This window comes from Procambarus clarkii, chromosome 39 (assembly GCF_040958095.1).
Source record: "Procambarus clarkii isolate CNS0578487 chromosome 39, FALCON_Pclarkii_2.0, whole genome shotgun sequence".
Taxonomy (NCBI): domain Eukaryota; kingdom Metazoa; phylum Arthropoda; class Malacostraca; order Decapoda; family Cambaridae; genus Procambarus; species Procambarus clarkii.
The window spans coordinates 10,963,004-10,990,097 of record NC_091188.1 but is presented as its reverse complement, the minus strand read 5'-3'; the positions used below and the strand labels follow the sequence as shown (position 1 = coordinate 10,990,097).

General features: G+C 41.3%; 1 protein-coding gene across 1 annotated transcript in view; it reads right to left on the bottom strand.

Annotated features, from left to right (window-relative positions):
- LOC123760303 (uncharacterized) overlaps nt 1-27,094 on the bottom strand; it is a 107,133-nt gene that overhangs the window by 72,684 nt on the left and 7,355 nt on the right. The window lies entirely within an intron of this gene.

Genomic DNA, 27,094 nt, shown 5'->3' with positions numbered 1-27,094 from the left:
AGCAGCTTCTCCCATGTATCAACCTATGCTGGCTTTGCGCCCTGGAGAGGCCACTCCAGACCGACAAAGAGAGCACAACTTCATATTCTCCTGAGACTGATGGGATATCTTCTACTACTGGAATCAGGTAAACAACCACCAACATCACCCAGGACCACCAACATCAGGAAGGACCACCAACATCACCCAGGACCACCAACATCAACCAGGACCACCGTGCTCACTCTCAACGCTCTACAGTGTCGACCGGAAACATGGACTGAGGAGAGCAGCATAGAAGGAAACACAAAGGAAGAACAAAGATACATATCAAGAGATAACTAGAAAGAAATTGCCTCAAAAAACCACTATGTAAACACAGAGGAAAGCATACAATAGGGGTAGTCCAAATTACAACAGCATAGAAAACGAGACGTCCTGACAGTGTACAGTAGATTGACTGTACACTGGATGGTGTACAGTCTTATAGACTGATGATGGATGGATAGATGGACAGACAATTGGATGGATAGATGGGAGAAATTGATAAATAGAAGGATAGATGGATAAATGGACAGACAAATGAATGGATTAACAAATAGACGGTTGGATAGATAGACGGTTGGATAGATAGACGGATGGATGGATACATGAATAGATAGATGGATGGATAGATATATGGATGAAAGACAGACAGACAGATAAATGCAGATAACCGAAGTCAAATTATGTTCTAAATATATTATCTACAAGTATTATTATGCTAGCCACACAACTAAGATGTTTCACTTAATATTGAGAGAGAATGAAAATGATGCAAGTGTTGCAGCGCAGAGAAAAAGCTTACCAGATTGCAACAAAAAGTTGTATATAAAAAAAATCCAAATCAATTACTGACTTCCTAGCAACAGACTGTCTATAGACATCATCAACAATGTGAATCGTAGCATGGCCCAGCTGACGTTGATAACGAGGCTATTGAACCAGAAGCTACAGGTGGTAATATTTTTCAAAAGCAACTGATGATAAAACTACTCTACCAAAAACCTGGCAAGTGAAGCTATTGCTGACAACATTGTAGCAAGGCTCCGCAGCTGGAAAAAAACCTCCACGTCACACATTGGACTTATTGATAAGAGGCTTCAAGGCCCAAAGTAATCAATGGATGAAAATTCCTCCTCGCATTCTTGATATCATCCGATTTGTGTCCGAGAGAAAGTTCGCTATCCTCGTTCCTCGGAACAAAATTGGCGACAGGCCATGATGGAAATTTTCTGTGGTAATGTATCTCTCAGCCAATTCAGCATTACCCTAACACGCTACACGGATACAGAATGGACGGGAGAATGAATCACGGTTCCAAGCACACTACATGTTACGTATATAATGCCGAGTGAGTTAATTGAAATCTGGGGATCATTTTGGCAAAGGGGAATAATTGGAGAAATAAAAGCTGCAAAGTATTTTGTAATTGGGGTTGATGGAAAGCCTGATTGTTCTCACTAAGGGCTGGAGAGTCAGGGTCGACCCGGATACCGCCGGTTACCCCAACTAATATATCTATATATATATATATATATATATATATATATATATATATATATATATATATATATATATATATATATATATATGCAATTGACGATCACAAAACACTGATCATTTTATGCGGAAAATCCACAGAGAAATATGAAAGGAGGTGAACGTTTCGGCTTTGTTAAAGCCTTTGTCAACACCAGACTGACTCAGTCAGTCTGGTGTTGACAAAGGCTTTAACAAAGCCGAAACGTTCACCTCCTTTCATATTTCTCTGTGGATTTTCCGCATATATATATATATATATATATATATATATATATATATATATATATATATATATATATATATATATATATATATATATATATATATAACATGTAAACATCAATTGCGACCATTTTTCTCGGTTAGAAAGACCTGAATATGTTAATTTAGCACTGCAATATTGTTTAGTTTTATTAATTATATATAATTTATTTATGTACAATCAATAATTCATTACACATGTGCTCAGAAATTATAATTAAATACAAATTCAATAAAGACATGAAAATTCATGGCCGCTACAGGCCCCCAGCTGCGTCACTGGGACAATGAGTAAAAATGTATAAATTGCAGCCATTCACAGTTGGCTGGATCAGCTAAATACACAACAATGTGTTAGATATTGCTGCTTGTTCTGATTATACATTTTTATAATTTCAAATTGCTCTTTAGCGCTCATGATTTAGTCTAATAATCATCCCAAAATATTCATTCGTTCATTTCATTTGTGTGTCTGATGTTGCAACTGCAGAACGGCTTTGAGTGCAGCATTGCCGCGATAAGCTGATCACTTTAAAGTATTATAAACGCTAAGGCGGCACGGAAGAGCCACAAGCTTCAACGACTACAAACATCCAGCCACACCCAACCACAACTACGAGCGTCCAACCACACACAACCACAGCTACGAGCATCCAACCACACGCAACTACACCCCAAATGATTCTCGTTTCCAACTACGTCCAAATCAATAACGAATACTCGAGGCAAGACAACAGCAAACAACGAAATTGAAGACCTAACTACTCCATTGAGTGTAGAGCTCATGCCATGTCGTGTACATCCCACGGAACACTCGCTGGGCATCAAGAAACCGTAAACAAAATTAGGAAACCACGGAACATTCACAGGACATCAAGAAACCATAACAAAAAAAAATAGAAAACACATCTCGGAACGATTCATGTTAAAGAGGCAGGAATGGAACCAAGCCGCCGGACAATCTAGCACACCTGGTCTTAACCGGACCAACACGTGTTGGTCTTAGCCAAAAACCGAGTTGTTGTTGTTGTCGTTGAAGATTAAGCCACCATGGGAGGTGGCACGGGCATGAATAGCCCGTAGGTGGTAGATTATTTTAAGTGTATGTGATCTTTGGTGCTATAACATCTTGAAGTGCCTCTGAGTCTCTGAAGACAGCCGAGTTTAGCAACGCTAGAAACTGGATCATGCGTTGTAAGATATTATTAGAGGATATTCAGGAGAACAAGGGGACGCTGCTTTGTATTGGTGGGGATCGAACGAAAGGATACAACTAGAATTGGAAAATACGAGTCAAAGTTGGATACATGAAAGTATTTATACAGTGTGTTAGAAATCATCAGGTTAAATGAGCTAGATGATGGAGTAATGAACAAGGGAATTAAGATAAAAGTGGGATTAGTAAGAAGTGGAGGTAGTTACCACAAGGAATGAGCTAGAGGTCGAGGTGGTTACCAAGTGGAGTGAGCACTTGGGGACCACAAAGTGGAAGAAGTAGTGGAAAAGCCTCCAGCTACAAGTAGTGGTATAACAGCTCGAGCAGGTTGAGAGGAAGTACACCTGACAACTAATAAATAGCAGACATGTACCAGGAGTTGTCGTTAATGTCTGGTGTTTAGGGCTTACTGCCAATCCAGCAAATATACTTCAATTAAATCATCCTAAAACTGACAGTACCCTTTGCTACTACGGATAGAGTGAATGAATTATTATAGCAGTAGTATTCCAAAATTTTCACATTTTGCACTGTAGGTATAATATAAGGCATAATAAAAACATAAAAAATCTAACCTGCTAAACCTAAAACCTAACCTAAATCCAAAACTTAACCTAACCTAAAGCCTACCCTAATCTAAAGTGTCCTGAGCCTAAATACACAACCATATACTCAAATTTTGGTTTTAGTCATTACACATATGTACTATACTAGGGCCTAGGAAAGGTTGGGTTTGATTGGCTAACTCTTTGTATATATCTACCGAGAAGCGTGGGAGGCCAGCCTGTCCTCGCGAGTTGCCACAACGGTCATAGACTAGTACACTAATATACCCGAACTTAACCTATCCGAGTGACCCACGCCTATAGAAAACGTGAATGTTTGTGAGCCGCTATGATTTGTGGTACATCATACATTAGGGATTTTGACGTCAAAATGCAATGGACAATATATGCAACTCGAGAGGACAGTTTGGGTAAATGCACACACAGGTATAATTAAACTCCCATGTCTTTGTATATGAATATATATAATAAATGCAAACTATGATTAACAATAGTGTGGCAATAAAAGAAAAATGGTAGTTGCATTTTTAAGGTTCACTATAATATTGAAATCTTCATATACAAACACAAAAAGAACATTGTGACACACAAAGGAAACAAGAAATGCAAGAGCGAAATAAGTTCGTGGGACCACAGAGCGAAGACGCTATCAACAAAGTAAAGAAAAAACTAACTCTGTTTGCAATAGCCGCGTCCGCACTTCTCTAGCGTCCAATTGCTATTCCCTCGGAGATATTTTGTTTCTTGCTCCTCCCAACGCTCCCCAAGAGATGCCACTGAAAGCGATCGCACACCACCGGATCGGGTACGATAACGTGAAAGTAGCATATCCGACTCGATGACTTCTGGAGCAGGTTCTTCCATACTTTTTTCCAACTTCCTTTGACGCCGCCAGCTGGTTGGTCAGCAGTAACTTTCTTGTAGTCATCCCTCACTACCAGTATATATCTCGACCAGGTACATCAATTTCTCTGAGTATATATATTAAGAGTTTACTTTAATCCAAGACTAATGTATACTTTACTGGTTGGATAAATCCCCTTTCCCCCCCCCCCCCCCCTCTCCCAATAGCTTTACTGACCAACCACAATATATTTAAGTCTTGAGAATATTCAGTGACTGAAGTAAATAACCACGTGTTGACACAATGATAAATACTGTACACCTCGCATTGTCAACTATGTCACCCATCTTTGGAGAACTACAGTGACATCCTAAATTTCTTGGCCTTGTAACGAAACGCATGACCTGTATACCTATCCTGAGAGTCACCAACAACTCGCCCGCCCTTGGTTTCTGTTCCTTCTGTCTCAGGTCGTTTCTCACACAACCTTCGCCCTCTACAAGTTCATCCACGTAGCATGCTTCATGTTGGGAAACGATGGAGTATGCTCGGCTCAACTTCTGCACCAATTCCATAGCTTATCCCAGGCTAGATCTTCAGGCATCTTTTTGCCGCGGATGATTCACTTCTCGTTCGCCTTCCTTTGTAGATGGTTTTGTTGTGTTCTTCCCTTTTGTGAGATGTTACACTTGAGATTCTGAACTCTGCTTTTAACTCAAAACAGGTTGATAGTACGTTTCAACCCCTATACAAAATTTCTCATCATAAAGAAGTATTTACACCAAATCATGAATCCTGCTTCTCTAATGCATATACATTGAGAGATTACTTAAATTCTTAACGACCATTGGGACTAAAGAATCCTTGCTGAGGACAACCTCGATAGACTGATGTCTTAATAACCTCGCTAGATGATAGCCTTAGTATGTATACAACCTAATCCTCCGGATCATGGAATACACACAAGTGGTGTATATCTCAGTGTTTACACAATTTATTTAAATCTTTAACTCAGCTCGGAATTTGAAGCAAAGTATGCCTGATGATAATAAAGCGAGGTAGATTGAGGCTTTAATGATCCAAGCAGTCGATACACCTTAAACCTTGGAAGCTAACCCTAATATTCGCAGATAATTACATTTGCCTTCACTAATACGCAAGCGTTCCCAGAGGAAGGCGAGGAATTTAAAATAGGTAAGAAAATATTATAGTCTTTTTTTTTTATTTGTTTATGTTCATTTGTGCCAGGTAGTTGTAAGGACTCCCGTGGGTACTCTTAACCGCAGAGGACTAACGCTGAAAAATAACAGTTTCTTATTTTTAGCATCTTGCAATTCGCGTTTGCAATTTTGGAAGAGCAATGCGTCCCAGGAAACAAATCAGCACACGTGCGTATCAAGTGTAACGTTATGGAACACATGAGGACACATGGGTTGTGTTTGAAGCCACCTTCATGCTACTCATGAGAAAGTTTAGCTTCTTCAGTGGCAAGGCTGCCAGATATATCTGCACGCATTTGGGCCGAATTTGTGGAAATTTACGGCTGCTACATAACGGCTCTTGCAAATACCCTGATTCTTTTTTCCATTCCCTTAGGTGTAATTAGTTCTAAATTGCAAATTAAAGAATAATTTAGCCACTTGCAGCAGAATATTTAGAGAACAATGTACTAAGTGCAAAAAGAGGTTTAATTGGACAAGCTATACAGTCTGCAGTAAACACATTTTGAGAGAGAGTGAGCACGGGTGGCCGAAGAAATGTTAGATTTAAGGGGGATGTATTTACTTTAAACTTTAGAAAAAAACATATTTAATATTAATAAAAAATAATACTTGGAGCCATTTAAGAATATATATATATATATATATATATATATATATATATATATATATATATATATATATATATATATATATATATATATATTAGTATATTTTGGTAGCAGTCTTTCCTGTAGACATATATTATTAAATATGACCGAAAAAGTAAGATTAATAATTCTAACACGAATTTTCTCAATCTTTCGTACATTTCTTTTCACTGTTGGAGGTAATTCAAAAATCAATTCTCCAAAATTCATTTTTATTTCTAGTCTTTATTTCTTAAAATAAAAATGAATTTTGGAGAATTGATTTTTGAATTACCTCCAACAGTGAAAAGAAATGTACGAAAGATTGAGAAAATTCGTGTTAGAATTATTAATCTTACTTTTTCGGTCATATTTAATAAAATATATATATATATATATATATATATATATATATATATATATATATATATATATATATATATATATATATATATATATATATATTTATATATATACTTGCTAGTTGTTCATTTAGAAACTGTGGTAGACTTGGTAATTCTTCAGAGGTTGTAGACCTTAAGCCCAACACCAATTCAATTACACTCTGAAACAACCAGTTGTAGTGAAGTGATTAGCCCTGTCATCTCAAAATCTAGTTCGATGCATGTGTTCACCTGACGGTAAATGGATATATCCGGGAGCTAAGCGACTGTTGTGGGTCACATCCTTAAAAAAAATCAATAGTTGGACTACGAAGACTTTAATAAACTTACACAAGCATCTTGTACCTCGAACTGGGAAACCTTATTTGGACTATTAATAATTTTTCTAAACGCAGTCCAAAAATATTTTTTAAAATATGGGCGTATTAATTATACAACCTCAAGTATTCTGAACTGGATAAAACGATTTTGTTTCATGCTTGTTAGGTGTTTGGTGCTTGTAGTGTGTTTGGTTTGTGTTTGACATTTTGCTGTCTGTTTTTTTTTTACTCTGAAGTTTGCAATTTGTTCAGTGTTTGATTAGTTACATTTTTTGGAGTTTTAACGTTTTTAGGCCTTTTTTTGTTTAAAAAGGTGTTTGTGATGGTGATGGCGAGATCAAGAGCTGCAACGCTTGATAGCGCTGGTGACGGGAATGGTGTTTGTGTGTTGGTGCTGGTGTCTGCGCTGTTAATGGTCGTCGTGTTTGTGTTGGTGGGAGTTTTTATGATGTGTTGGCGAGTGTGTGTAGGTACGGGAACAGTGGTAGTGTTGGTGTTGGTGGTTGTGCGGTGTGTAGGGGCTAGCGATAGTATGTATGTTGGTGCTGGTGGTAGTGGTTGTGTGTATACTCACCTAGTTGTGCTTGAGGGGGTTGAGCTCTGGCACTTTGGTCCCGCCTTTTATCACACGTGTGTGTGTGTGTGTGTGTGTGTGTGTGTGTTATTGTGCCAGAGAGTGCGCTTCTGTTGGCAGTGAAGGTGTTTGTGTCTCTATTGCGAAGGGGTTCTGACTAGTGACGCGCAGTCAAACTAATCACAGACTCTGCACTTCTCAAACAAAACAACCCAACGTTTAAGAATTTTGACCCAATGTATTTTCTTTAATGTTATATAATCTGTAATCTAAACATTAATCAAACACAATTACCTACTTGTATAAACCAAGTAGCATCCCGGAATAATAACGCACTCAACGCTGGTATAAAAATATCTTTACCTGCGTGTATGCAGGACCAGGACTGGTCTCAGAGACGCCTTGAGGCTCAAGGGAAATCCAAAAGAACCCGAGCTCTGGTATAGTGTCTGGCCATCAGTGTGTGAAGTAATCTGGACGCCTTACTGTGGGAGGAGGTGTAGTCTGGGTACCATAATACAGCCGGAAGTCTACCCGCAGGAGTGAAAATCACAACTACAATGTTTCAGTTCCTGTCGTAGGTGATTCTTCGTGGCTGTTACTCTGATGAATATTAAATCTTCAGGGGGTGAGGATAACTATCAGTTAATAACCCCTGCTCTACCTGTGGATGAATGTGCATCTTGAGAAATCACTGAAACAGACCGGGGTTCGAATCAGGAGCGTCCTCAGTGTCCCCGGACGTGGTCCATAGGCTAAGGCATGCGTCTGGGAGTACCCAGGACGCAGGTTCGATGTTGTACTGATTAATTTTATTTCATTTCATTTAGATCAAAATGTGGAGCACAATTGATTTTTCCAGAAGAATTTTCCTTTCATTTTTAGCACGAGAAAACTTGCTAAACAAGAAACAAAACTCGCATGGTTGAGGAGGATCTTAAGTATTCATGAGAGACCTCATAAACGGGTGCTATGAATTTTATTACAATATAAACGAGATCTTGCATCTCTCACACCTCTCGTGTGCTGTAAATCACTTGGGCACGCCGGAATTTTGCATATATATATATATATATATATATATATATATATATATATATATATATATATATATATATATATATATATATATATAAAGTGTTAAACCTCTCCCTGCAAGATGACCAATGGGACCAAGCAACGCTCCCAGTTAGACTCGGGGGGATAGGTATTCGCAAGGCGACCCAGTTAGCATTGCCGGCATTCTTATCCTCGACCAGTGCAACAGGTGAATTAGTTAAGGAAATACTACCGGAACACCTAAGAGACTTCATTGGGATTCATGATCCCAAATTCGCGGAAGGAGCCGGTCAATGGGACACTCTGGTCAACTCTCATCCTCGACCGACTTTTCCAAATGACTGCAAACAGTCCAAATGGGATAGCCCCATAGTGGAGAACATCGCCACATCATTGCTGGAGGCAGCTTCCAGGAAGGACAAAGCGCGTCTTCTAGCTGTGCAAGCTCCCCATGCCGGGGACTTCCTGTTGGCAGTCCCTAATTCCGCCTTGGGCACCCGCCTGGACCATCGGACCCTAAGTATTGGTGTTGCTCTGCGCCTTGCCGCCCCTATCTCCACCGAGCACCGGTGTATTTGCGGCCATGCACGGGCAGACCAATACGGCAGCCATGGTCTCATCTGTCGTAAGACACAGGGAAAGATTGCCAGACATGAAGCAGTCAATGACATCATCAAGAGAAGTTTGGCTTCAGCTGGGTGCCCAGCACAAAGGGAACCTCAGTTGGGCAGGCCTGACAACAGCCAAAAACGCCCAGATGGAGTCACCCTGCAGCCGTGGAGGGAAGGTAAACAGGTCGTGTGGGACTACACGTGTGCATCCACATTGGCTGATACCTATCTACCTTACAGCGCAGCTGAGGGAGGCGGGGCGGCCACCTTCAGGGAGACCCAGAAAACTAACAAGTACAGGGACCTAGAACGTTGTTACAGGTTCGTGCCAATAGGCTCTGAGACTCTGGGCGCCTGGGGTAAATGTGCACTTAAGTTCCTGAAGGAGCTGGGCGAGGAACTCATTGGGAAGACTAGAGACCCAAGAGCGGCCAGTTTTATGTTCCAGCGCCTCAGTGTCGCTGTTCAGAGGGGAAATGCGTGTTGTATCTTGGGTACGCACCCGACCCCCGAGGAACTGGACGAGGTCTTCGAACACTGATTGGTATATTGTTATATTGTTATATATATATATATATATATATATATATATATATATATATATATATATATATAGGGAGGTACCACCTCTGGTGCAATTATAGGGACCCACAGCCTCAGAGAAGGGAAAACAGAGCATTTAGGGAAAAACTTGCCATTTAACTCTGAATACGTAAGAGTGTTCGCTTCCCCTACCACCCCCCTTTTATATATATATATATATATATATATATATATATATATATATATATATATATATATATATATATATATATATATATATATATTGGCAGCAGGTTTTCATTTAGACATGTTTCAATGAATATGACTGCATATTCCGTGTTTATAATTTTCTTGTTTATGGCTGCTTTCCCTCTGACTAGTGTTCTTGCATCTTGGTTTAACTGGAAGAAGATTTCTCCAAATGTCATATTTGTTCAAGTTGACTAAAAGAACAAAATTTAACTGTAGAATATTATACTTATTAAGTAATGGTAATGTCTTCTCACAGACATAACCTAGGATAAAAATCCACACTTATGTCTTTTATGTAAAGATTTACACCAAGAATTTCACACTCTCCTGAGTGTTTTATCAAGGTCTGAGTGTGTGGTTAGCACGAGACTTACAGCTCAACAACTAATACCAACTTATAATTTACACAACGTTTTGTACCTTCAAAGTTCATTCTCAAGTGAAGAGACGTGAGGGAACTTCTGATTTATAATGCTGGGAGGCCAGGTACATACCAAAATAAGTCAGGGAGAAAGACGAAAGTAAAGAGTAGAGGTAAAGTGATGGGTCAGTAGACTAAGCATAGAATGGTAAGTCGGGTGATAGGGTAATTAAACTCAGGTGACCGTAGTGGACATGGCATTTTGGGCAGTGCCGTCATCGTTCAACCTGTTCTACAAAGAACGTCGCTTTTCGCTCGTATGCGTCCCATAAGGCCAAAAATTGTCGTCCTAGAAAATGGAAGCAGCTCACGAAAGTGACGTACTGCCCCGTTTTCTGATTTGGGTCCTCTGGTTGGTTAGGAGAGGATACTTTAAATTGACGATTTTCTAGACGGTGGGGAAAGCTTAGGAGGACGGACTGCATCGTTGGCATACTCGCGTCCCGGTCTTGTTCTCACTCTCATGGTGAGTGAAGTGAATAGTTCTGTTGTTTGGGACTTTATGGTGGGTTGTTCTACTTTTATGTGTTGAGCTTCAAGAATTTGTAGCTTAAGATCTTAAGCAATTTCTATTATGCATGTATTTTTATTCAGTATTTCTCTTGTTAGGGTGTGTTGTCATGGGCTTCTCTTGTGTGATTTTTAGGAGCACCTGATTGGAAAAACATTGCATATTGCATGGTGTACCCCAGCATGGGGCACCGATACCAGCCTCGTGTACCCCAGCCGGGGCACCGATGCCAGCCTCGTGTACCCCAACCGGGGCACCGATACCAGCCTCGTGTACCCCAACCGGGGCACCGATACCAGCCTCGTGTACCCCAGCCGGGGCACCGATACCAGCCTAGTGTACCCCAACCGGGGCACCGATACCAGCCTCGTGTACCCTAACCGGGGCACCGATACCAGCCTCGTGTACCCCAGGAAGGGCACCGATACCAGCCTAGTGTACCCCAACCGGGGCACCGATACCAGCCTCGTGTACCCCAGGAAGGGCACCGATACCAGCCTCGTGTACCCCAACCGGGGCACCGATACCAGCCTCGTGTACCCCAGGAAGGGCACCGATACCAGCCTCGTGTACCCCAGCCGGGGCACCGATACCAGCCTCGTGTACCCCAACCGGGGCACCGATACACGCTTCATTCAAGTGCAGCGTAATGAGAAGCCTATCAAATATTTGTCATAGTTCCCCCAAGGTTGGGTGTTGACACAGTATACACAAATCTTGTTGAAATTCTGCGCACAAGCGAGTTTGTATGAAAGAGGCTCGGGCGGGGGACTCTGGTTTCTTGGCCTCTCGTTACATCCCCTTCAATATCCATAAACATTAAGCTTAAAATTGTACCAAGTTGCTCAGTGGATCCCTCGTTAATTACGCTCAGATCAAGTTGATTTACTTTACGACTTATATATGCTATGGTCTGGTAAAGCTGGGAATTATTTAATATACCCAGAAGCATGTCTGTGATATATTTTTGTTTTATTTTTGTGATAGGATCTCGCTTGCTCCTTCGCTGTATGCTAGCACTGTGCTGTAATTAAAATGTAAATATCATCTAAATTTCTTCTAAATTTCTTCTTAATTTCTTCTAAAATTTCTTGTAAATTTGTAAAATTTATTCTAAAAAAATTTCTAGATTTGTTCTAAAATTTCTTCTAAAATGTCAACTAAATATATTCTAAACTTTGTCTTAATTTTTTTCTAAATTTCATCAAAATTTCTTCTAAAATTTCCTATAAAAGTATTTTAAATTTTCCTCTAAATTTCTTTGAAAGTTTCCTTTGAATTTCTAAAAAAAAAAATTCTAATTGTTTTATTTGTTTTAAAATTTCATCTAATTTTCTTCTAAAATTTCCACTAAATTTAGTGGAATCGTAGGCCAGTACGATAAGCACATCGTCATCTGTAAAGAAAAAAAGACTTTCGAATAATTAATAACTGATGTTAATGATGCTGACAACGTAATTATGTGTCACGACAACTGCACTTCCTAAAAGAAGATTTGTCTGCCAAAAATAAAAATAGCATCGCGGAAACTGCAAGTTACAAAAAAAAAAAAAAAAATTTGTGTGTGGAATACAATCTTCATTTTTGCACTGGCATTTACCTGCATGTCCGGAGACACGACGCCAAACTCACCACAAGTGACCTGCAAGGGGGACCCCGTTTGTAACTTCTCCCCGGTCCCCATCAATTGCGTAAAAGTTTACAGGAGAAAAAAAAGGTCCAGCAACAGTTCAGAAATATTTCAGTCCTCGACAGTCTCAGGGGAAAATCTGAGGCTAGTACAATACAGCAATTGGAAAATTTAGGCGCTTACTATATATATATATATATATATATATATATATATATATATATATATATATATATATATATATATATATATATATATATATATATATATATACACACACGACACACTTGCTCAAACACGCAAGTAAGTAATAGGTAACACCAAGAACTCATCCCTGTGAAGGATTCGAACCTTGGAAAACCAGGTGCATTACACACCTTGACATAACCAGTACTCTGACCACCGCACCACGGTAAATCGTTAAAAAGGGTTGAACGTCGAGACTATTTTCCCAACAGATCTACCCCCCGACGACACCAGCTCTCACGGTAAGAGATCTGAGTTCATTTTCACCAAATCGATCACATTTACTAGAGAAAACGCGAGCCTCATATACATGAGCGTTATCTCGTATTCTTGTCTCGCCAGCATTTTCTTTAGTAAATGTGATCGATTTGATGAAAACAAACTCTGATCTCTTTCCAGAGAGAGAGAGATTAGCTTGCACATGCACATATCTAAGGGTGGACTACCCTTATTAGATAGGTAGGTAGAATGGCCTACCATCCCCGCGTCCTCTCATCATCAACAATTGATAGCGAGAGTCTGGGAACGAGGGCAAACTAAAGAAATTAATTACCCTTTCCCGCGCTTATTCCTGCAGTGGCGATGGAGGAATTGCATTTTATAGCATATTTGAAATTAATGTATACTAAAATGCAGTTAATATATTTGAAACACGAGGTTTCAAATGTATTAACTCAGGGATAATTAAATGGAGATTAGCAGAGGTACCACATTCCTTCTGAATGAGAGATATATTCTCCGGTACATTCCCTCAGTATGAAAGACATTCTTCTGTACATTCCTTTAGTGTGAGAGATATATTCTCCCGTACATTCACTTAGTATGAGAGAAATATTCTCAGGTACATTCCAGTATGAGAGAAATATTCTCAGGTACGTTCCATCAGTTTGAGAGACATTCTTCTTTATATACCCTCAGTATGAGACATTCTCCGGTACATTCCCACAGTTTGAGAGACATTCTTGGTACATTTCCTCAGTACGAGAGATTTTCTCGGGTATATTTTCTCAGTACGGGAGACATATTCTCAGGTTCATTTCCTCAGTATGAGAAACATCTCCAGCACGTTCCCTAAGTCTAAGCATCAGACTTAACGGCACATCATTTTAACTCAGAGGCGTCTATGATCTGATTTTCAAATGGTGTGGGGTGAGGTTGTGTGTTTTTCTAATGGCTGACAGCTTGGTGATTGGAGAGTGTCAGCTTAGTGATTGTGGAGAGCCGGAGAGGGTGTCAGTCCTCCAGCAGCCGTGCGACCGACTGCGGTCCGTCAAGCTGGCGGTTTGAGTGTAACAGTGGCGTCCAGGTAGTTCGACTATTACCAGATATTGCAGAGTGCGAGAGAGTCAGCCAGCTTTTGTGAATCTCTGATAGCAAGCAAAGGGAAGATAGAAGAGATTATGTAGATTTTTTGGAGGGTATAATGTCATGTCATGTCGTCATATTTAATGTAGTAAGGAGGTTAGTCTTTTCTTGTATGTACTGTGTAAGTATAAAAAATCTGTATTCACCCCCTTGTTATATCATAATAAAACGTTAAAATAGAACACTTTTTGTATTGTTTTCACTTTAATAAACCCGAGAATTTGCTATGTACGCGCTATGGTCTTGTAACAAAATGTAACTATTAAGTAACAAACAAGGGGGATGAGGTGTTTGACTTGAGGGAGGGGGGGGGGCATGAAGAACGTACAAAATACTAGACACTTGCGAACATGCAAGCGAATACGTTGGCGTAATTATGATATTTATAAACAATGGTATGTGGACGGAGAACTGTGGAGGTCTCAGTGGAAGAGGGATCTGTCTGCGGCATAGCTGAGTAATTCTAGCTGATGATGGGGGGTCTTCTGGCACGGGGTCTGGAGAATTATTGCTTAAAGTGGATTTATCTGCTGGGAAACTATGCTAAAAATGGAGTTTGCCTTCATTGGAATCTTGAAATTCTTGCACTGTCTGGGATCCAGCTACAGGATCTGGCTGAAACTAAGAGGGAGGGGAGGGGGGTGAGGGAGTGCAGGACAGTGTTTATAAGAGCTGTGATAAGAGAAGGGACATAACAGTATTGGAAAAGAAGATGCCTGGTGCATTACAGCTATGCGGAGTACCGATAAGGTTGAAAAGCGGTGGACTGATAGCTGTTGAGGGTTGATAACGCAACAGGTAATGGACCCTCGCCCCAAACCAGTCTTCTAATATTCTATTTCAATTTTCTTTCCTTGGAAGGTAATGAAAAAACATTCTTGATATAGATATGAGAGTGAGGGGAGAAGTTATGATAGTGAGGGAGGTGGTATACATAATGAGGGAGAATACATAATGAGAGGTAGTAACACCGTCAAGATAACACCCCACAAAACACCTTCATAACACAACACCTCACACAACACCTTCAAGACACTAGGGGGGCCTGGTGGCCTGGTGGTTAGCGCGCAGTGCTCGTAATTCTGGGGCGCGGGTTCGATTCCCGCATCAGGCAGAAACAAATGGGCAAAGTTTCTGTCACCCTGAATGCCCCTGTTACCAAGCAGTAAATAGGTACATGGGAGTCAGTCAGCTGCCACGGGCTGCTTCCTGGTGTGTGTGTGTGGTGTGGAGGAAAAAAAGTAGTTAGTAAACAGTTGATTGACAGTTGAGAGGCGGGGCGAAAGAGCAAAGCTCAACCCCCGCAAGCACAACTAGGTGAATACACTTCCCACTACATTACACCCAGGACGGTACAACACAATAGAGCTTGATCTGCTCGTAGTAAGCATAGACAGACTGAGAGCATTGCGGCATACATAGAGCCACACTCGTGAAGCCTTTAAGTCTCGTCTTCAGAAAATATTCAGAATTTCAGCAAACTTCCCAGCAGGAATGATCATATTGTGTATCCACAAGATCTTGTCGCCTCTCTATCAAGAAGAATTCCATTATAACTTCCTTCTTTTTTTGTGCACCAGTGGCAGCAGAAGATTCTCTTTTAAGGAATTTTAAACTTTCAAAGACCGGTATTACAGAGCCCGAGAGTATTCAAAAGAATGTGATTCAATTCCTTTGTTGCACGTACTTTATTGGCATCCCAAGTCCACTGGATGAAGGCGGCCACTAACACCGCGCTCCAGCAATTTTAAGTCTTCTGGCCATTGTAAAGTCGAGTGGGAAGAAAGCCTACTAGGATTCCTGGCAGCCGAGTCATGAAAAGCGAAGCACGAAACGAGCCATTCTATTAAAACACAAGAATGGAGGGTTTGGGATTTTAAGGACACAAATCTATAAAATCGTGAGAATATGTTAATCTTATAAGATGTGGGTAAAGAGCGAGGGAGGGCGGTGCTAATAGGTCAGAGTGAGGGGTGATTCTTATTGATCAATCTGAGGAGAGAGCCTCAAAGATTAACATGAAGGATTTTCATTGATCAATCTGAGGGGATTCGCATAGAACTATGTGAGAGAATCCAGTTAAACCAATCTAATGGGATGATGATAGATAATGAGAAGGGATATTGAAGGCCGGTAGGTGTAATGTGGTGTCAATACGATGCTATACGGTATGTGATTATTATATGTTATTTTTCAAAGTGATTGTTTCTGCCCTTCTGAGACATACGCCGGCATGATTTAGGAATCATGCCGGAGAATAAGGTCTATCAACCTCTGGAGAGTTATGGTGGCTACAACATTTGCTTACTCACCAAGCAACATGTATACTTGTTGTATACTTAATCCTGAACATAGTCTAGAACCAAAATAAACTCTCAGTGTATATACAACGAGAAGCTGGGAGGAGAACTACATTTTTACCTATAACTTTCACAATCTTGCAGAGAGGTACTACGGGCTCACCATAGCCCGTGCTATTTGAAACTTTTTGTTCTGAGTAGCTGAATCTAAAACAACATGCAGAGAGGTGACACTAGGCTTTCTGCGAGTGACCCGAATATCAGAGATACACGATGTTAGTCATCCTGACACGGGCGCTCAGGTACTCCAGGTTCAGTGATTCTAGTTCATCATTTGATATTGCAGTGCAGCATGCATGACCGTCGCTGAGTCCGAATATTGCAGTTGAACCATGCTAGAAATGTGGCAATAAAGGCCAATTGGGGGCAGCAGTGACAGGAAGCAGCCAGTATAGGCATGAAGCCTCGTGCCGGACCATGTTGGCAAGGTCTGCTCACCCCCTCCCCCCTATCCTCACGGTTTATGACTGAGAAACACTTTTCATACGAATACATTTTTCTTAAGCAGTGCTTCGTTCACGTCCTCTACCCAAGACGCACCTCTAAATGCTTCATACTGCAAAAACCAATAATCAGCCCGTTTATCTAGTTTATTCGCTACTTTATCCAGCAATGTCAATACTTACTTGACATCTTAGGTAACGTATTGATTAACACAACCCAGGGGGGGGGAAATAACTCGTGCTGTTAATAATTGTATTTATTTATGCAGATCTTTATTCATATACAATAAGGTACAATGGGTGTTGAAAATAAAGCTTTTGATGATTAATTAACATAAGAACATAAGAACAAAGGCAACTGCAGAAGGCCTATTGACCCATACGAGGCAGCTCCTATCTATAACCACCCAATCCCACTCATATACATGTCCAACCCACGCTTGAAACAATCGAGGGACCCCACCTCCACCACGCTACGCGGTAATTGGTTCCACAAATCAACAACCCTGTTACCGAACCAGTATTTACCCAAGTCTTTCCTAAATCTAAATTTATCCAATTTATACCCATTGTTTCGTATTCTGTCTCATAGAGTGCACTACATGATTCAATGGTTGTATTAATATTATCACTCCATATATATACTAAAAAAGAGCATAGTATGATAACTTAGCACTAGAAAACGGTCGGTATACTTTCTAAAATCAGTTTTTTTAACAGCCTTATGGATAACGTCGTTACCATGACATTTACAGAAGGGTTTAAATTGATAAGCTATGCTGATGATATAGCATGCTTTCATCTTACTTAAAATACAATATGTACACACAATGAAGCAAATAGTTATCTTCACTCACAGTTGACAAAAACTTTGCATAACTAACAGCATAATCAAAACAGATCTCACAGTATGCCATGTGATTACCCATTGGAATGTGAAATAATTCACTGTGTCGGGGAACAGGAAGCCAGAGTGTATTGCTACAGGTTAGGCTTTTTAATGAGGCCTAACTTGCAGACAAAATTAACCCAACTTGCAGGCGATGAGCCACAATAACGTGGCTGAAGATATGAAACTAAAACTCACTAACAGTCTTGCACTGCCAGTAAGACGCGTACCATTTCGTAGCGTTCATTTTCACTACATAATCTTGACGATTATACTGAGAAAACGATGGATGCAGATGGCAACACGGCTTTTTATTGATGTTTATTTACTATTTTGTGTGGAATGAATTCACATATAATATTATTTATGGCTATTTTTTAATGACAGCATCGCTAAGGGTGATATTGGGCGTAATTGTTGCCTGAAGCTGATCTCAACCCTACTGATATGAGCATTATATTAATTAACGGTGTTAAAACCCATTACCTCGGTTAAAAAAATTAATATATATTTTATATATATATATTGAGTATTTTGGTTACATATTTTGTAACCATTTAGGTGTGTAACTGTGTAACCTATCATAATAAAGCATATAATGACAGAAGAAGGGGTGGTTGGAGAAGCAAATACTCGTATGTATTTAGAGTCAAACGGTAAGTTTGTCTCTGAATGCTATGTATTCCCTTCCCCGAGGCTACGGGTCCCCACAACTGGCTCGGATATATCTACCCCACGGTAGGGTAGATGCATCTACCCGGCCGAATTAGATATATCTACCCTACCGGTAGATATATCACGAGTGGGTACAAGAGTAGATATCTTCTCTCTCCTGTTATCAGGCTTGGAACTTTCCCTTTCTCTTAGCTCGCGATAAGCCATTTTCTACTAGTTTTCCCTGCAACATGACCAGCCAAACAGTTTACAACCAGATCCCAATTAAGGATTGAAACCCAGAAAATCCTAGCTTCCCTGGGCTCAAACCCATACGAAATCGCAGGCCTGTGGAGATGAGTGGTAGTGAGACTCACACATTAAAACCGTATTAGTGTATTCAAAACATGGAAGATAGAAATGAATAGAAAAACACCCAGTAGAGCTTTAAAAAGTAGATTGAATAGGTTACGTGGTGTAGATGCCTCAGGGTCCACGTAGATTCAATAGTGAAGTGCTCGTTCTGCAGCAGGCCGAGGAACGTGAATGTGGTTTGAGGGTGAAGTTTGGGTGAGTTAGGGGGGGCCAATTATGTTCCAATAGTTGTTCAATGTCTGTGTAATTAGAGTTGTTAGCGATGCGTTGGATGTTGACGATATCAAACTGAATTTAGGGCCCATCAACCGACGGAGAATACTGGTCACCATGATAGGGTTCTGACCAACCTGTACTCTAAAGTATACCATGGTCCTGAACAGAGTACATTCTGAAGTAAACTCTTGAGTGTACATATACACCGAGAATCTGTATACCACTTCTCTGTTGGAAACAGGCTTGGCGATGGGCTTAATTCCTATCAACCGCTGCAAGGTTATTAAGGCAACAACAACAGCTTAATCATTGACCAGCAGTATACTTAACTCCTGAACATAGTTGCAGGACTAAAGTAAACTCTCAAGTGTTTATACACCGAGAAGCGAGGTACACACACACACCTCCCGATGTGTGTATATATCCCTTGTTGAACGTTGATTGATGGCAGGAATAATACAACATGCAACTGACGTCTTAATACAGAATATCTGTTTTTTTGTTTCCCGTACCCCAACCCGCCCTCCTAATAACACGTCGCATTTTGACGTACACTCCACCTAAGGCCAAAAATTGTCGTACTAGAAAATGGAAGCGGCCCGCAAAAAATTTAACATACTGTCCCGTTTTCTGTTTTGGGTCCTCTCGTTGGTTAGGAAAAGGGGCATTTTAATACGACAGTTTCTTGACGTTCGGTAACCTCAGGAGGACGGGCTGCCTATACCCACCACTCGTTCCCTCGACTTGGCACTCCGTAAAATATATACAACTGTTTTACCTGACCAGCAACGTGCGAACCCGAGCAACCCACCTAACCTATCAAGGCCGAAGCTTAGAAAACGTCAATATTGCTCTCATTTTCCATAATACGTCTCTATTTTAAGGGATTGGTCGAGGACAGGACGCTCGTACACCCCTCAGGTGTCTCTACACTGTTCCTGGCGTCACTGTTCTTGGCGTCACTGTTCTTTGAGTCACTGTTCTTGGCGTCACTGTTCTTTGAGTCACTGTTCTTGGCGTCACTGTTCTTGGCGTCACTGCTCCTGGCATCCCTGTTCTTGGCGTCACTGTTCTTGGCGTCACTGTTCCTGGCCTCACTGTTCTTGGCGTCACTGTTCCTATTCAGACTCAAAATCCAGTCAACAATCATTCAAGGGCGGATTCATCAGGTGTTGATGTTTTGCTTTATCAACGGGAGGATAAGTCACATATATACACATCTGTGACAAACTGTATCTTTCCTCGAGACGTGTTTTTACACATGTTCACCTCGTTGTGAAAATATATCCTAACTAGCCTGGCTAAACCACCTTACATTATTTAATCTAACCAAACCGAACCTAATCAATCTTTACCCAATCTAACCTAACCTAACTTAGCCAAACCTAAACTAATCTAACCTAACATAGCTCTATAACGCCTAAGAAATCAGATAACTTAATCAAGACCAATATTCAAAACCTTTAATGTATTATTAAGGCCACTACAACAGCGTACTGACCAACCAGCACGTGTAATTTAGTCCAGCACTAAACCAAACTCTGTATATATATATATATACATAGGGAAACTGGAATATACACCTCTCTGTGCATATATGCCCCTGTGGTGCCAGACCTCACTGCCACTAAGTGTGCAGTGGACGACTGGTGGAGCCGGCCAGATGGGGCTGAGACTAAGGGAAATAGGATCCGGGGCAGGCGACATGTTAAGGAGTATTGCTGTAAGTTAATCTTGCATTCACAGACCCCAGAATAGTCAACGTAAAGGAGCCCTAGAATGACTTACACTTCCTTGAGAGATAAATGAAAGTTCAATTTCTTCTTTAATTGTGGTGCTTTATTTCATACAAAATAATAACATAGTGTTTACTGCTAATTATTGAGAATTATTACTTGAATGCATGTACAATAGATTAGAATAAAGAACAATATTTACATATAAAGGCACCTACAAGCACGCCTTTCTCATTAGTGTCAAATTTGCATACCAGCCAACCGTTGATTAGAGTAATCACCTCTAATGAGATCAACCTGTGAAATCTCTATACCAGAGCTTCGGAGCGAAGTTTTGTATCTGTCTTCTTTATGCCACATATATGATTGCTTAAGCAGGTTGCTTAAAAGCTAAGTTAGAAATATTTTTCTAACTTTTTCGCCACCCCGTCACGAAAATGACGTGCTAAAATAAAATTTACGAACCAAACTTAACCGAGTACCCCACGAATAGAAAACGTAGCAGTCAGTCAATTTTGAGAGCCGCTGTGATTTACAGTACATTATATTTTCACGTTGGCGATTTTGACGTCAAAATACTATGTATTATTCGAGCGGAAATGTTTAAAGTGATCCAGAGTTTACCAAAAAAAAAAAAGAGTCATCTTGGGTTTTACAGAAAACGTAAGAGCAGTTCTAACTGGATGGCGGTGCCTTGTTCTTACGTGGATGATATTTAAAACAAAAACAAATACTGTGATAACGAGGACAGACGCCCAAAGGGGTCACTCAAATAGATCCTGCACTCACGTGAGTACTTTATTGTGCACCCTATACTCATCCAGTGAGCGGTGATTTATTGGGCACCCCATACTCATCCTGTGAGCGGTAGCGCAAAAAGGATTATAGAGAGCACAAAACGACTTTATCAGACCTTATTTTGATTATTTCCTTAACAATTACATCTATCCTGCACATGCGGAGTGTAGGGGAGATCCTGCAGCCTAACAATACCCTCTTCTCACTCTACCACATCCTTCCCCACCCCCCTCACCCTAGAACAGCCTTACAACTGACCACCACAACACCTCACCCCCACAGCTCTCACCTGTTGTAATCTCCTGGAGTACTCTTGCGTGAAATTAAAATTACTTTGACAGGCTTGTGAAATTTATGCGTTGCTGTTGTGTGGAGACGACTGTATAATCAATCCTCGGAGAGCAGGGTACTGTTTTGTTGGTGAGGGCTACTACTGTTGCTGGTGGGGCTACTGTTGGTGGTGGGGCTACTGTTGGTGGTGGGGCTACTGTTGGTGGTGGGACTACTGTTGGTGGTGGGGCTAGTGTTGGTGGTGGGACTACTGTTGGTGGTGGGACTACTGTTGCTGGTGGGACTACTGTTGGTGGTGGGGCTAGTGTTGGTGGTGGGGCTAGTGTTGGTGGTGGGGCTAGTGTTGGTGGTGGGGCTAGTGTTGGTGGTGGGGCTAGTGTTGGTGGTGGGGTTAGTGTTGGTGGTGGGGCTAGTGTTGGTGGTGGGGCTAGTGGTGGGGCTACTGTTGGTGGTGGGACTACTGTTGCTGGTGGGACTACTGTTGGTGGTGGGGCTAGTGTTGGTGGTGGGGCTACTGTTGGTGGTGGGGCTACTGTTGCTGGTGGGACTACTGTTGCTGGTGGGACTACTGTTGCTGGTGGGACTACTGTTGGTGGTGGGGCTAGTGTTGGTGGTGGGGCTACTGTTGGTGTTGGGACTACTGTTGGTGGTGGGGCTACTGTTGGTGGTGGGACTACTGTTGCTGGTGGGACTACTGTTGCTGGTGGGACTACTGTTGCTGGTGGGGCTAGTGTTGGTGGTGGGGCTACTGTTGGTGGTGGGGCTACTGTTGCTGGAGGGGCTACTGTTGCTGGTGGGGACTACTGTTGCTGTTGAAGAGTGATTAACAATCAATCCTCTAAGAACACATTTACTGTGAAAATATACTAAGGGCTGTAAGAAGGATGAAAAGGTGTTACGGAATATAATTGACGTGAACTGGAAAACCCTGCAATGAAAACTCAAGAATTTGTCATTATGAAAAATAACATTTCTGCCACATCTGGCAAACTGAGGTGTACTGATGAAGCATACCAATACGCGTCCAATTCTAGACACTATGCTCCGACATGTAAACTATATTGGACACACTAATGGTACTCTGAGAAGACACATCATTTGCAAGAAGGAGGACGAGGAGGATTTAAGCACCACCACTCTCGACACCAAAGTACCATCCTTAATTACCAGGACACGGACACCAAAATCATTACACACACCAGTGATCAAAGGAGGAGAGGTCTGGAATTCCAGCCCCCTCATCATACAGCACCCGGTAAAACGACATCTCTGCCGAGTTCCCCTCCGCCCACCGCCTTACCAATTGTTTGATTGGATTCCAGCCCCATTATATTTGTTTACCTATGTGTGATTACTTCACCTTACCCCAGGCCTCCTCGACCAGGAGGCCTGGTCGAGGACCGGGCTCTGGGGACGTTGAATTCTGAAATTATCGCAAGATAACTCCCCCCCCCCCCCCACACACACACACACAACTTCACCTCTCTCACATGTGTATTCAACACAAATTTTCACCCTGTATATTCATTCCCTTACGGGCTATTCATGCCTGTGACACCTCTTGGATGGCTTAATCTTCATCAAGCAATCAACTTGTATATTCACTCCATGCTTGAAGATGTTCCAGAGTGGAACGAAACGTTGTAAACAATATCCCCTTCATTAATCATTAGTTTCTTTGCCATGAGTTTCATTAACTTGATTGCAAGAAGAGAGGAGTTCAAAAACGCAGCACTCGTGTCCTACCGACCCTTAAGGGGCTCCCCTTAGGTACCCTTATGTAAGGAGACATTAGATGACCCCCGCCCCAGTCATATAAATTGCCAACCATCTTTCATAAATTATTGAAATAGGGAGAAAATGGGAGGTTGGAGAACTGATGAAATATTAAAAACAAAAAAATGGTGATTAGTAGAGAAACGCCGCGGAACTCAAAAAATAATCTATAGTAAAGAGGAAAGGCAACAGCGCAGAATATAAACGCAAACTCTAAAGTTCCTAAACAAACCTTTGAGGTGCGCCGGGAGGCAAGAAAATGAGTTTTCGCCTGCGGGTGACGTTGATATTGCGTGGACTTCAGAGTGCCAGAGCGTAAAGCCGAGCCTACAGAGAGAGAGAGAATGGCAAAGAGCGTGTGAAAGCCTTTACCAGGGAATTCCTCCATGCGACACTCAAACGAAGGTCCCACGGCCGGGCGATATGAGAAATGGAGCTGTAACAAACTCGGTTTCAAACGGGAAAATTGCGGAAGCCTACATTCGTTTAAATGAGTACACGACTGCTTTAAAAACAAAATATGGTATTGGTGACCCTGTTCATTTTTTTTATTATTGTTTATTTGTGTTATCCTTAAACATACTTTGGTTTGGTAGTGAGTTTTAAGGCTTTTAAGGCTCTGGATATTAACTCCTCTACATTTACCATTTCAAAATCTATCCACCACGATTGTAGTAAAACTGGGAACTGCGCTACATGCAGTCCCCGTGGCGCAGTGGTAAGACCCTCGCCCGGCGCTTCGCGAGCGATTTGGCCCGGGTTCTTATCCTACCATGGGAGGATTGACTAGACACCAATCCTTAGTTGTTCGCCTCTGTTCACCCGGCAGTAAATGGTTTACCTGGTTGTCAAACGATTTGGCGAGTCGTATTCCGGGAAAAAAATTAGGATTAAGGACCTGCCCGACACGCTCTGCGTGCTAGTTGCTTTACAAGACTGTAAGAACTCTTGTATATATCAAATAAAATATTTTAGCATTATTGTGTTTCAGTGGAAACAGATGAAGACAAATCTTGGTTCACGCTGTATAATTAGTTACTGGCAGGTTGTGTCTGACGGGTCATGTCTGGCGGGTCATGTCTAGCGGGTCGGGTCTGACGGGTCGTGTCTGGCAGGTCGTATCTGACGGGTCATGTCTGGCGGGTCATGTCTAGCGGGTCGTGTCTGACGGGTCGTGTCTGGCAGGTCGTATCTGACGGGTCATGTCTGGCGGGTCATGTCTAGCGGGTCGTGTCTGACGGGACGTGTCTGGCGGGTCATGTCTAGCGGGTCGGGTCTGACGGGTCGTGTCTGGCAGGTCGTGTCTGACGGGTCGTGTCTGGGGGGTCGTGTCTGGCTGGTCGTGTCTGACGGGTCGTGTCTGGCAGGTCGTGCAGAGTGATATATTCTCATGTCTTCATGCCACGATGGAATTACCGAGTGACATGATGGACTGCAAACACTGGAGTGTTTCCAGTGTAACGCAGACGTGTGTGAATGCATTTGGGAGGTATTCGCAGGTTTTATTTAGTTTTATGTTCCAATGTTTAGTGGGAGACAGAAGTGGCAGTACACGTTATACCTACTTTGATCCGGATGTTCAAATTCAGGAAAAAACATCATACCTCGCAATTATAGAAAATTAACAAATTTAAAATTAAAAAAAATAAAAGAAAAAAACATCGTAAAAAATCATCATAATTATTTACATTTAAATTACATAATCACTCATGGCCTGGGATAACTCAGTTGGTACAACAAACATTCCACTTTACTGCGACATTCGATATGCGTCCACAATCATTGTGTGTCTATATTACTGTTACATTCACCAGTGTTACCGAGACCTTGCAGATGCCTCCACATTCTCATATGTTACGGCCACTTAGATCCAGTAACCGGGTTCTTGATGTTATAACCTCTTTTAGTGTATCCGACCCTAAGTCGTTAGTAGGCTTTCAACAGCTGGCTGTATAGCGGAATAAAGATAAAAGAGGAGGGGATAAACAATACACGATTCCTTTCACCATTATATATATATATATATATATATATATATATATATATATATATATATATATATATATATATATATATATATAATATATATATATATAATATATATATATATATATATATATATATATATATATATATATATATATATATATATATATATATATATATATATATATATATATATGAGAAAAATTTGCAGTAGACATTTACCTCAAATTTAATGCCAGAGGCTCACATTATGCTAATAATGTCGACAGCTTTTGTTAGATTAGCCAGGGTCCGGACAGTAATCAAGAACTTGGACAAAAGACCCTTACAAATGCTATGTACAACTATGTGAGACCCATATGATGCCCCGGAATGGAACCCTCATCTAAAGAAATACTCAACACAAGGAAACACAAGGTATGCCACTAGGCTAGTCCTAGAACTAAGAGGCATGAGTTATGAGGAAAGGCTGTTTAAACAGCACCTCACATCGCTGGAAGACAGAAGAGCTCGGGGTTGTACTTGCGGAAGTTGAACTTTTGCTCTTTGGTCCCGCCTTTAACTGATATGATAGAGCCTACTGGGCTCTATCATATCTACATTTGAAACTGTGTATAGAGTCAGCCTCCACCACATCACTCCCTAGTGCATTCCATCTGTTAACTACTCTGACACTGAAAAAGTTCTTTCTAACGTCCCTGTGGCTCGTTTGAGTACTCAGTTTCCACCTGTGTCCCCCTTGTTCGCGTATCCCCCTGTGTTAATTTAAATAGTTTATCCTTTTCAACCCAGTCAATTCCTCTGAAAATTTAGTAGGTCGTGATCATGTCTCCCCTTACTCTTCTGTCTTCTAGTGTCGTGAGGTGCATTTCTCGTAGCCTTTCCTCGTAACTCATGTCTCTTAGTTCTGGGACTAGCCTAATGACATACCTCTGAACTTTTTCCAGTTTCGTCTTGTGCTTGACAAGGTTGTGTACGTATGTGTGTGTGTGTGTGTGTGTGTGTGTGTGTGTGTGTGTGTGTGTGTGTGTGTGTGTGTACTCACCTAGTTGTGTTTGCGGGGGTTGAGCTTTGCTCTTTCGGCTCGCCTCTCAACTGTCAATCAACTGTTTACTATTTTTTTTTCTCCCCACCACACGCGCACACACACACACACACCAGGAAGCAGCCCGTGACAGCTGACTAACTCCAAGGTACTCATTTACTGCTAGATAACAGGGGCATCCAGGGTGAAAGAAACTTTGCCCATTTGCTTCTGCCACAACCTGCAAGCTGCACAACCCCGTATGTAGTGATGTCAGAGGAACCTATAGTGGAGTACTACCCAACCCCGAA